The sequence below is a fragment of the Pseudophryne corroboree genome, chromosome 10 (assembly GCF_028390025.1).
Source record: "Pseudophryne corroboree isolate aPseCor3 chromosome 10, aPseCor3.hap2, whole genome shotgun sequence".
Lineage (NCBI taxonomy): Eukaryota > Metazoa > Chordata > Amphibia > Anura > Myobatrachidae > Pseudophryne > Pseudophryne corroboree.
The window spans coordinates 258,667,478-258,680,378 of record NC_086453.1 but is presented as its reverse complement, the minus strand read 5'-3'; the positions used below and the strand labels follow the sequence as shown (position 1 = coordinate 258,680,378).

At 46.7% G+C, this 12,901-nt stretch overlaps 1 protein-coding gene across 4 annotated transcripts in view; it reads right to left on the bottom strand.

Moving 5' to 3' along the window:
* The window catches only part of LOC134966461 (indolethylamine N-methyltransferase-like), a 94,823-nt gene that overhangs the window by 75,343 nt on the left and 6,579 nt on the right, over positions 1–12,901 (bottom strand). For 2 of the 4 annotated variants that reach the window (XM_063943217.1, XM_063943218.1), the window contains exon 2: positions 4,611–4,727. The exons of the other annotated variants lie outside the window; for them this stretch is intronic. The gene's annotated coding sequence lies outside the window, so the exon portion shown is untranslated. The remainder of the gene's footprint in view (positions 1–4,610; positions 4,728–12,901) is intronic. 4 annotated transcript variants of the gene reach the window in all.

Below are 12,901 nucleotides of genomic sequence, written 5' to 3'. Positions count from 1 at the left end.
TGGGAGGCACAAACACATTGCCCATCTTGGAGTGGCACTGCAGTGTCAGTCAAGATGGCAGGTTTAAAAACTAGGCCCCATATAGCACATAATGCAAAGAAGAAAAAGAGGTGCAAGATGGAATTGTCCTTGGGCCCTCCCACCTACCCTTATGTTGTATAAACCGGACATGCACACTTTAACAAACCAATAATTTCAGCGACAGGGTCTGCCACATGAATGTGGCTGAAATGATTGCTTTGTTTGGGCCCCCACCAAAAAAGAAGCAATTAATCTCTCCTTGCACAAACTGGCTCTACAGTGGCAAGATGTCGTCCTCATCCTCAGATTCCTCCCCCCCCCCACCTTCCGTATTTACATCCTCATCTTCACAGAGAAATAATATTCAAACAAACAAAACCACATTATATAGGTGTCAGTGGACTGCTTACGTTATTACCCAAAGTTTCTGAACTTGACAATGGGGGTAATTCTGAGTTGATCGCAGCAGCAAGTTTGTTAGCAATTGGGCAAAACCATGTGCACTGCAGGGGAGGCAGATATAACATGTGCAGAAAGAGTTAGATTTGGGTGGGTTATATTGTTTCTGTGCAGGGTAAATACTGGCTGCTTTATTGTTACACTGCAATTTAGATTTCAGTTTGAACACGCCACACCCAAATCTAACTCTCTCTGCACGTTATATCTGCCCCCTGCAGTGCACATGGTTTTGCCCAACTGCTAACAAATTTGATGCTGCGATCAACTCAGAATTACCCCCAATGACTTATGATGAATGGGCTGCAGGTGACATATAAGGGAGGATGTTCCTAGGTAGTTAATGGCCTTACCCCTACTTATTATTGATTGACAAAGGCAACAGATGGCTTGACACCTGTTGTCCAAATTTGTGGATAAATAATTCCACACCAAAGGGGTGGCTTTTTTGGTATTTTGCCCAGGCATGACAATGGGCTTTTTCATTCCATGGCCAACAGCTGTCTCCACTGGTGCCTTATTCAAACAAACCACATCACCATCAGAATCCTCATCATCAACTGCTTCCGCAGCGCCAGCTACACCCATATCCTCCTCATCCTGGTGTACTTCTACTGTGACATAGTCTCAATATCAGCAACTGGACTGGTGGTGCTCCTCCCAGCACTAGCAGGGGCCATGCAAATGGTGATAGAAGCCTCCTCTTCCCATACAGTGTTGTGAAGGTCAGGCCTAGACATTGCAACTTCAGACAGTGCCAGCACCCCTGTATTTTCACAATACCCCTGTAATTTTACAGCATACAAGACAGGGCCAGTGTACATTGATTTTCACTGCACCCTAGAATAATTACAGCATACAAGACTGGGCCAGTGTACATAGATTTTCACTGCACCCCTGAATTTTTATAGCAAACAGGGCCAGTGTAATGTTATTTGAACAGCAACACCACTATATTTTAGAGCACAGGTTCTCAAACTCGGTCCTCAGGACCCCACACGGTTCGTGTTTTGCAGGTCACCTGTAGATTTTTAAAATGTGACAGTTGGTGATACACAGTGCAGCTGCCGGGTGACATGGAAAATGTGAACTGTGTGGGGTCCTGAGGACTGAGTTTGAGAACCACTGTTTTAGAGCGTACAGCAGTGTGCCTTAAATTTTTAACAACTGCACCCCTGAATTTTTATAGCATACAGGGCCAGTGTAATGTTATTTGAAGAGCAACATCCCTCTATTTTACAGCATACAACAGTGTGCTTTTAATTTTTTACAACTGCACCCCTGAATTTTTACAACATACAGGTCCAGTGTAATGTTATTTGAACAGCAACATCCCTATATTTGACAGCATAAAGCAGTGTGCTTTTAATTTTTAACAACTGCATCCCTGAATTTTTATAGCACACAGGGCCAGCAGCACCCCAATATTTTACAGCATACAGGAGCAGTGTGCTTTTAATTTTTAACAACTGCACCTCTGAATTTTTACAACATACAGGGTCAGCAGCACCCCTATATTTTCCAGCATACAGGAGGACAGTGCCCCTGCCCCCTGTACAACACAGTGACAGCCAGGACAGCAACACCCATGTACAGCTGCAGCACCCGTAGCAGCACATGAAACACCAGTGTCAGCCAGGGCAGCACCCCTAATACAGCACAGGTTTACCACAGTCACTGCAGCAGCACCCCTACAGAGCACACACTAACCCCACCCAACGCCACACCCAGAGAGAGAGACAGAGGTCTGCCTCCCTCACTCTCCAAGTCCAGAGTGATGCGCGGCTGTTTATATGGGATCCAAAACCTGTGAGATTCCGACAGCGATATGTGACGTTTTGCCTCGTTCTGGTTTCCGAGTCTGTCAGGAAGTCCCGAGCCAGACTCGGATCTGGGCACGGATTGTGATGTTTGGGGGGGTTTGGTTCTCAGGAACCCATACTGAGTTATTCTAAAACTAAGAACCAACCATACTAGTACAAAGTAACAATACAGTGCATACAGTCATACTTTTATTCTGCTGGTACTTAGCAATATGGGCATCATTTTTGTGATATTCATTTTAATTCTTATACAGTTACCAGCATTGAAAACAAAAATAAATCCATGAAGTCATAAAAAAAGAAAAACAAGTGTTTAAAAAAATATACTATGCTATAACATTGTCACTTAGGTCATTGCTGCCACTTTTGAATAGAATAAAAAACAAAAAAACCTTTTGTTCTTAGTATAGTGCAGTGTTTCCAAAACACGGTCCTCTAGGCACCCCAACAGCCCATGTTATAGGGATATCCCTGCTTGGGCACAGATGGTATAATCAAACCTACTGAGGTACTGTACAGTACAAATTAAATCACCTGTGCCTAAGCTTGTACAGGTTGAGTATCCCTTATCCAAAATGCTTGGGACCAGAGGTATTTTGGATATGGGATTTTTCCGTACTTTGGAATAATTGCATACCATAATGAGATATCATGGTGATGGGACCTAAATCTAAGCACAGAATGCATTTATGTTACATATACAGCTTATACACACAGCCTGAAGGTCATTTTACCCAATATTTTTTATAACTTTGTGCATTAAACAAAGTGTGTATACATTCACACAATTCATTTATGTTTGAAATACACCTTATACACACAGCCTGAAGGTCATTTAATACAATATTTTAATAACTTGTGTATTAAACAAAGTTTGTGTACATTGAGCCATCAGAAAACAAAGGTTTCACTATCTCACTCTCACTCAAAAAAAGTTCGTATTTCGGAATATTCCGTATTTCTGAATATTTGGATATGTATAACCTGTATATCCTTAAAACCTGGTCTGTTGGGGTGCCTTTGGGATCCATTGCAAAAAAATAATACTTGCATGCTCTCATAAAATGCTGGCAGACAACATAGGCGAGCACAGCACATTTTATTAGGGGGTGCACCATAGGGGTGTGTCTAGCACCACCTATTGGGCGTTTCTAGCACCACCTATTGAGTGTGGCTAACACCGCCTATTGGCGTTCACTGCAATATAAAACATCCACCTTTGTGCCAATCCTAATAATGCAGATACATTGGCCCTCATTCCGAGTCGATCGCTAGCTGCCGTTGTTCGCTGCGTAGTGATCATTTAAAAAAATGGCAAAACTACGCATGCGTACGGGCCGCAATGCGCATGCGCAGCATACGGTTACAAAGAGCATTGTTGTTTAGCACTGCTTCTAGCAACATTTCCATTCGCACAGCCGATCGCAAGGAGATTGACAGGAAGTGGGAGTTTCTGGGTGTCAACTGACCATTTTCTGGGAGTGTTTGGAAAAACGCAGGCGTGTCCATGCGTTTGCAGGGCAGGTATCTGACGTCAATTCCGGTACCTCCGTCGCAGCAATCATCGCACAGAATAAGTAACTACAGGGCTGGTCTTGTTTTGCAGAAAATGTTTTTGCACCGCTCGACTGCACAGGCGTTCGGACTCTTGCAAAGCAAAAATACACTCCCCCATGGGCGATGACTATGCGTTTGCACGGCTGCTAAAAGTTGCTAGCGAGTGATCAACTTGGAATGAGGGCCCTTGTCAGATATTGTGGCATGTCCCAAACAAACATCCCTGATGGTACTCGCTGCAATTATAGTTTTCCTCCTCAGCCTGGCAGCAAGCACCCCCCCTTCACACACACACACACACACACACACACACACACACACACACACACACACACACACACACACACACACACTCTACAGCCCACCTAAGGGGCATGACTACTGAAAATGCAGACGTGTCAACATGACACGCCCCATTTCTTGTCACTCTGGGAGCATTCCTTTCCATTTCATATGCACCTTACCCAGGGGTGTATCTAGGGGTCTGAGCAAGGGCTGCTGGGAGCTGTAGTTAATTTTGAGTCTGATTACAAAGTGCGGTGCTGCTGGACACTAATCTGATCACTAGTGCAGTGCGGTACTGACGGACACTGGGGCCGCGGCGGCAGTAACAGACTCTGACCAGGTACAGTCTGACAGTACTACTTTTCTACCCTTTGGCCTCGGGTGGGACTGCCAGGCGGCACCCCCTCCTTGCCTGGTGCCCCTGGTGAGTGCCATCCTGACCAATGGGTAGATATACCCTGACCTTACCTATATAGTGGTTTCTCACAACGGGGAACCTCTGAAGAAATGTATCCTCCCTAGGCAGACAACGTCTTCAGTTGGTGTTCATTATTCATGTAGGATATCACGTGGTCCAAAAGATGTCTGTTTATGTAGTAATATAAACAAAGTTATCGTCATACAACAGAGGTTCAACCAGACTCATGTCACCTCCTCCCCTTTGCATCTCTTAGCCACACCATCATCCCATACCCTCCAACATGACCCGCCCCACTAGGTACAAAATGCTCTGCTCCTGGACTTCCCTCTTAATTAATTATTGCCATCACCTGTGGTGAAACACCTTTCTTATCATTTAACTAGTTCAACACAGGTGATGGAAATCATAAATTAAGAGGGAAATCCAGAAACAGAGCATTTTGTACCTAGTGGGGAGGGTCATGTTGGAGGGTCTGTCATCCCATCCCTGCGTCTATCATCATCCCCCTCACTTTGTCTATCTCAGCCTCCCCCCTTCACTCTGTCCCTGTCAGCCTGTCCTCTACACTCTGAGTCCTTTAGCCTCCCACTCCCTTCTGTATCTCTCAGCCTGCCCTTACCTGCTTAGTAATACATCCAAGGGATACGAATGCATAATGCAATAAGATCCTGGACACAAATATTGCACCCAGATCGCATTGAATATGCAAATAAGTAAAAGAACACTTAATAGGAGTGCTCAAATTCCAATATATAGGTGTATAAGTCTCACCGGAATATTAAATTAAACAACTCCACATCCAATAAACCACAGGAATGATTGCACTCGCTCCCTTCTAAATTACCAGACCACAGCTCCCCACTGTAAGTAAGTCCTGGGACCCCATGGGATGAAAAGATCTGAAAATAATAAACAGAGAGAGCAGTCTATAGTGCAGATCAGTTTATTCCATACTTGCCTACCTGACCCTCTCCATGAGGGAGAAAATGCTCTGTTCCTGGACTTTCCTGGTAATGTATGATTGCTATCACCTGTGGTGAGCTAGTTAATTGATAAGAAACGTGTTTCACCCCAGGTGATAGCAATCGTACATTACCAGGGAAGTCCAGGAACAGAGGATTTTCTCCCTCATGGAGAGGGTCAGGTAGGCAAGTATGGTTTATTCATGAAAGACACAGCTTTAAAGGATGGAAGCCTCGGCACATAGATATTAGTGATGTGCACCGGACATTTTTCGGGTTTTGTGTTTTGGTTTTGGATTCGGTTCCGCGGCCGTGTTTTGGATTCGGACGCGTTTTGGCAAAACCTCACCGAAATTTTTTTGTCGGATTCGGGTGTGTTTTGAATTCGGGTGTTTTTTTCAAAAACCCCTAAAAAACAGCTTAAATCATAGAATTTGGGGGTCATTTAGATCCCATAGTATTATTTACCTCAATTACCATAATTTCCACTCATTTCCAGTCTATTCTGAACACCTCACAATATTATTTTTAGTCCTACAATTTGCACCAAGGTCGCTGGATGACTAAGCTAAGCGACCCAAGTGGCCGACACAAACACCTGGCCCATCTAGGAGTGGCACTGCAGTGTCAGACAGGATGGCCTATTTAAAAAATAGTCCCCAAACAGCACATGATGCAAAGAAAAAAAGAGGCGCACCAAGGTGGCTGTTTGACTAAGCTAAGCGACACAAGTGGCCGACACAAACACCTGGCCCATCTAGGAGTGGCACTGCAGTGTCAATCAAGACAGGATGGCACTTCCAAAAAATTGTCCCCAAACAGCACATGATGCAAAGAAAAAAAGAGGCGCACCAAGGTGGCTGTGTGACTAAGCTAAGCGACACAAGTGGCCGACACAAACACCTGGCCCATCTAGGAGTGGCACTGCAGTGTCAGACAGGATGGCACTTCCAAAAAATTGTCCCCAAACAGCACATGATGCAAAGAAAAAAAGAGGCGCACCAAGGTGGCTGTGTGACTAAGCTAAGCGACACAAGTGGCCGACACAAACACCTGGCCCATCCAGGACTGGCACTGCAGTGTCAATCAAGACAGGATGGCACTTCCAAAAAATTGTCCCCAAACAGCACATGATGCAAAGAAAAAAAGAGGCGCACCAAGGTGGCTGTGTGACTAAGCTAAGCGACACAAGTAGCCGACACAAACACCTGGCCCATCTAGGAGTGGCACTGCAGTGTCAGACAGGATGGCACTTCCAAAAAATTGTCCCCAAACAGCACATGATGCAAAGAAAAATGAAAGAAAAAAGAGGTGCAAGATGGAATTGTCTTTGGGCCCTCCCACCCACCCTTATGTTGTATAAACAGGACATGCACACTTTAACGAACCCATCATTTCAGCGACAGGGTCTGCCACACGACTGTGACTGAAATGACTGGTTGGTTTGTGCCCCCACCAAAAAAGAAGCAATCAATCTCTCCTTGCACAAACTGGCTCTACAGAGGCAAGATGTCCACCTCATCATCATCCTCCGATTCCTCACCCCTTCACTGTGTACATCCCCCTCCTCACAGATTATTAATTCGTCCCCACTGGAATCCACCATCTCAGGTCCCCGTGTACTTTCTGGAGGCTATTGCTGCTGGTGAATGTCTCCACGGAGGAATTGATTATAATTCATTTTGATGAACATCATCTTCTCCACATTTTCTGGAAGTAACCTCGTACGCTGATTGCTGACAAGGTGAGCGGCTGCACTAAACACTCTTTCGGAGTACACACTGGAGGGAGGGCAAATTAGCTAGAATAAAGCCAGTTTGTGCAAGGGCCTCCAAATTGCCTCTTTTTCCTGCCAGTATACATACGGACTGTCTGACGTGCCTACTTGGATGCGGTCACTCATATAATCCTCCACCATTCTTTCCATGGTGAGAGCATCATATGCAGTGACAGTAGACGACATGTCAGTAATCATTGGCAGGTCCTTCAGTCCGGACCAGATGTCAGCACTCGCTCCAGACTGCCCTGCATCACCGCCAGCAGGTGGGCTAGGAATTCTTAGCCTTTTCCTCGCACCCTGTCTGCCGGAAAGATAGATACAACGTAGGTTTTAAATCTAGGATCGAGCACGGTGGCCAAAATGTAGTGCTCTGATTTCAACAGATTGACCACCCGTGAATCCTGGTTAAGCGAATTAAGGGCTCCATCCACAAGTCCCACATGCCTAGCGGAATCGCTCTGTTTTAGCTTCTCCTTCAATGTCTCCAGCTTCTTCTGCAAAAGCCTGATGAGGGGAATGACCTGACTCAGGCTGGCAGTGTCTGAACTGACTTCACGTGTGGCAAGTTCAAAGGGTTGCAGAACCTTGCACAACGTTGAAATCATTCTCCACTGCGCTTGAGTCAGGTGCATTCCCCCTCCTTTGCCTATATCGTGGGCAGATGTATAGGCTTGAATGGCCTTTTGCTGCTCCTCCATCCTCTGAAGCATATAGAGGGTTGAATTCCACCTCGTTACCACTTCTTGCTTCAGATGATGGCAGGGCAGGTTCAGGAATGTTTGGTGGTGCTCCAGTCTTCTGTACGCGGTGCCTGAATGCTGAAAGTGGCCCGCAATTCTTCGGGCCACCGACAGCATCTCTTGCACGCCCCTGTCGTTTTTTAAATAATTCTGCACCACCAAATTCAATGTATGTGCAAAACATGGGACGTGCTGGAGTTTGCCCAGATGTAATGCACGCACAATATTGCTGGCGTTGTCCGATGTCACAAATCCCCAGGAGAGTCCAATTCCGGTAAGCCATTCTGCGATGATCTTCCTCAGTTGCCGTAAGAGGTTGTCAGCTGTGTGCCTATTCTGGAAAGCGGTGATACAAAGCGTAGCCTGCCTAGGAACGAGTTGGCGTTTGCGAGATGCTGCTACTGGTGCCGCCGCTGCTGTTCTTGCTGCGGGAGGCAATACATCTACCCAGTGGGCTGTCACAGTCATATAGTCCTGAGTCTGCCCTGCTCCACTTGTCCACATGTCCGTGGTTAAGTGGACATTGGGTACAACTGCATTTTTTAGGACACTGGTGAGTCTTTTTCTGAGGTCTGTGTACATTTTCGGTATAGCCTGCCTAGAGAAATGGAACCTAGATGGTATTTGGTACCGGGGACACAGTACCTCAATCAAGTCTATAGTTGCCTCTGAATTAACGATGGATACCGGAACCACGTTTCTCACCGCCCAGGCTGCCAAGGCCTGAGTTATCTGCTTTGCAGCAGGATGACAGCTGTGATATTTTATCTTCCTCGCAAAGGACTGTTGGACAGTCAATTGCTTACTGGAAGTAGTACAAGTGGTCTTCCGACTTCCCCTCTTGGATGACGATCGACTCCCAGCAGCAACAACAGCAGCGCCAGCAGCAGTAGGCGTTACACTCAAGGATGCATCGGAGGAATCACAGGCAGGAGAGGACTCGTCAGACTTGACAGTGACATGGCCTGCAGGACTATTGGCTTTCCTGGGTAAGGAGGAAATTGACACTGAGGGAGTTGATAAATGTGGTTTGCAGGAGCTTGGTTACAAGAGGAAGGGATTTAGTGGCCAGTGGACTGCTTCCGCTGTCACCCAAAGTTTTTGAACTTGTCACTGACTTATGATGAATGCGCTGCAGGTGACGTATAATGGAGGATGTTCCGAGGTGGTTAACGTCCTTACCCCTACTTATTACAGCTTGACAAAGGCAACACACAGCTTGACACCTGTTGTCCGCATTTGTGTTGAAACAATTCCACACCGAAGAGCTGATTTTTTTGTATTTTGACCAGGCATGTCAATGGCCATATTCCTCCCACGGACAACAGGTGTCTCCCCGGGTGCCTGACTTAAACAAACCACCTCACCATCAGAATCCTCCTTGTCAATTTCCTCCCCAGCGCCAGCAACACCCATATCCTCATCCTGGTGTACTTCAACAGTGACATCTTCAATTTGACTATCAGGAACTGGACTGCGGGTGCTTCTTCCAGCACTTGCAGGGGGCGTGCAAATGGTGGAAGGCGCAAGCTCTTCCCGTCCAGTGTTGGGAAGGTCAGGCATCGCAACCGACACAATCAGAATCTCCTTGGGGATTTGTGATTTAGAAGAACGCACAGTTCTTTGCTGTGCTTTTGCCAGCTTAAGTCTTTTCTTTTTTCTAGTGAGAGGATGAGTGCTTCCATCCTCATGTGAAGCTGAACCACTAGCCATGAACATAGGCCAGGGCCTCAGCCGTTCCTTGCCACTCCGTGTCGTAAATGGCATATTGGCAAGTTTACGCTTCTCCTCAGACGCTTTTAATTTTGATTTTTGGGTCATTTTACTGAACTTTTGTGTTTTGGATTTTACATGCTCTCTACTATGACATTGGGCATCGGCCTTGGCAGACGACGTTGATGGCATTTCATCGTCTCGGCCATGACTAGTGGCAGCAGCTTCAGCACGAGGTGTAAGTGGATCTTGATCTTTCCCTATTTTAACCTCCACATTTTTGTTCTCCATTTTTTAATGTGTGGAATTATATGCCAGTATCAATAGCAATGGCCTACTACTATATTTACTGCGCACAACTGAAATGCACCACAGGTATAGAATGTAGATGGATAGTATACTTAATGGATGACGACACAGAGGTAGGTACAGCAGTGGCCTACCGTACTGCTATATATAGTATACTGGTGGACACTGTGTCAGCAAACTGCAAAACTAAAATGCACCACAGGTATAGAATGTAGATGGATAGTATACTTAATGGATGACGACACAGAGGTAGGTACAGCAGTGGCCTACCGTACTGCTATATATAGTATACTGGTGGACATTGTCAGCAAACTGCAAAACTAAAATGCACCACAGGTATAGAATGTAGATGGATAGTATACTTAATGGATGACGACACAGAGGTAGGTACAGCAGTGGCCTACCGTACTGCTATATATAGTATACTGGTGGACACTGTCAGCAAATTGCAAAACTAAAATGCACCACAGGTATAGAATGTAGATGGATAATAAGATTTTACTCACCGGTAAATCTATTTCTCGTAGTCCGTAGTGGATGCTGGGACTCCGTAAGGACCATGGGGAATAGCGGCTCCGCAGGAGACTAGGCACAACTATAAAGAAAGCTTTAGGTCTAACTGGTGTGCACTGGCTCCTCCCACTATGACCCTCCTCCAGACTTCAGTTAGGATACTGTGCCCGGAAGAGCTGACACAAGAAGGAAGGATTTTGAATCCCGGGTAAGACTCATACCAGCCACACCAATCACGCCGTATAACTCGTGATACAATACCCAGTTAACAGTATGATAACAACTGAGCCTCTCAACAGATGGCTCAACAATAACCCTGTAGTTAAGCAACAACTATATACAAGTATTGCAGACAATCCGCACTTGGGATGGGCGCCCAGCATCCACTACGGACTACGAGAAATAGATTTACCGGTGAGTAAAATCTTATTTTCTCTGACGTCCTAAGTGGATGCTGGGACTCCGTAAGGACCATGGGGATTATACCAAAGCTCCCAAACGGGCGGGAGAGTGCGGATGACTCTGCAGCACCGAATGGGCAAACTCTAGGTCCTCCTCAGCCTGGGTGTCAAACTTGTAGAATTTTGCAAATGTGTTTGACCCCGACCAAGTAGCTGCTCGGCAAAGTTGTAGAGCCGAGACTCCTCGGGCAGCCGCCCAAGAAGAGCCCACCTTCCTCGTGGAATGGGCTTTCACTGATTTTGGATGCGGCAGTCCAGCCGCAGAATGTGCAAGCTGAATCGTACTACAGATCCAGCGAGCAATAGTCTGCTTTGAAGCAGGTGCGCCCAACTTGTTGGGCGCATACAGGATAAATAGCGAGTCAGTTTTCCTGACTCCAGCCGTCCTGGAAACATATATTTTCAGGGCCCTGACTACGTCCAACAACTTGGAAGCCTCCAAGTCTTTTGTAGCCGCAGGTACCACAATAAGTTGGTTCAGATGAAACGCTGATACCACTTTAGGGAGAAACTGGGGACGAGTCCTCAATTCTGCCCTATCCATATGGAAAATCAGATAAGGGCTTTTACAGGACAAAGCTGCCAATTCTGATACACGCCTGGCCGAAGCCAAGGCCAACATCATGACCACTTTCCACGTGAGATATTTCAAATCCACGGTTTTCAGTGGCTCAAACCAATGTGACTTTAGGAAATCCAACACCACGTTGAGATCCCAAGGTGCCACTGGAGGCACAAAAGGGGGCTGAATATGCAGCACTCCCTTAACAAAAGTCTGAACTTCAGGTAGCGAAGCCAGTTCTCTCTGGAAGAAAATCGATAGAGCCGAAATCTGGACCTTAATGGAACCCAATTTAAGGCCCATAGTCACCCCTGACTGTAGGAAGTGCAGGAAACGGCCCAGCTGAAATTCCTCCGTTGGGGCCTTCCTGGCCTCACACCACGCAACATATTTTCGCCATATGCGGTGATAATGGTTTGCGGTTACTTCTTTCCTAGCCTTAATCAGCGTAGGAATGACTTCCTCCGGAATGCCCTTTTCCTTCAGGATCCGGTGTTCAACCGCCATGCCGTCAAACGCAGTTGCGGTAAGTCTTGGAACAGACAGGGCCCCTGCAGCAGCAGGTCTTGTCTGAGCGGTAGAGGCCATGGGTCCTCTGAGATCATTTCTTGAAGTTCCGGGTACCAAGCTCTTCTTGGCCAATCCGGAACAATGAGTATAGTTCTTACTCCTCTTCTCCGTATTATCCTCAGTACCTTTGGTATGAGAGGAAGAGGAGGGAACACATAAACCGACCGGTACACCCACGGTGTCACTAGAGCGTCCACAGCTATCGCCTGCGGGTCTCTTGACCTGGCGCAATACTTTTCTAGCTTTTTGTTTAGGCGGGACGCCATCATGTCCACCTGTGGCCTTTCCCAACGGTTTACAATCATTTGGAAGACTTCTGGATGAAGTCCCCACTCTCCCGGGTGGAGGTTATGCCTGCTGAGGAAGTCTGCTTCCCAGTTGTCCACTCCCGGAATGAACACTGCTGACAGTGCTAACACGTGATTTTCCGCCCATCGGAGAATCCTTGTGGCTTCTGCCATCGCCGTCCTCCTTCTCGTGCCGCCCTGTCGGTTTACATGGGCGACCGCCGTGATGTTGTCTGACTGGATCAGTACCGGCTGGTTTTGATGCAGGGGTTTTGCCTGACTTAGGGCATTGTAAATGGCCCTTAGTTCCAGAATATTTATGTGCAGGGAAGTCTCCTGACTTGACCATAGTCCCTGGAAGTTTCTTCCCTGTGTGACTGCCCACCAGCCTCGAAGGCTGGCATCCGTGGTCACCAGGACCCAGTCCTGTATGCCGAATCT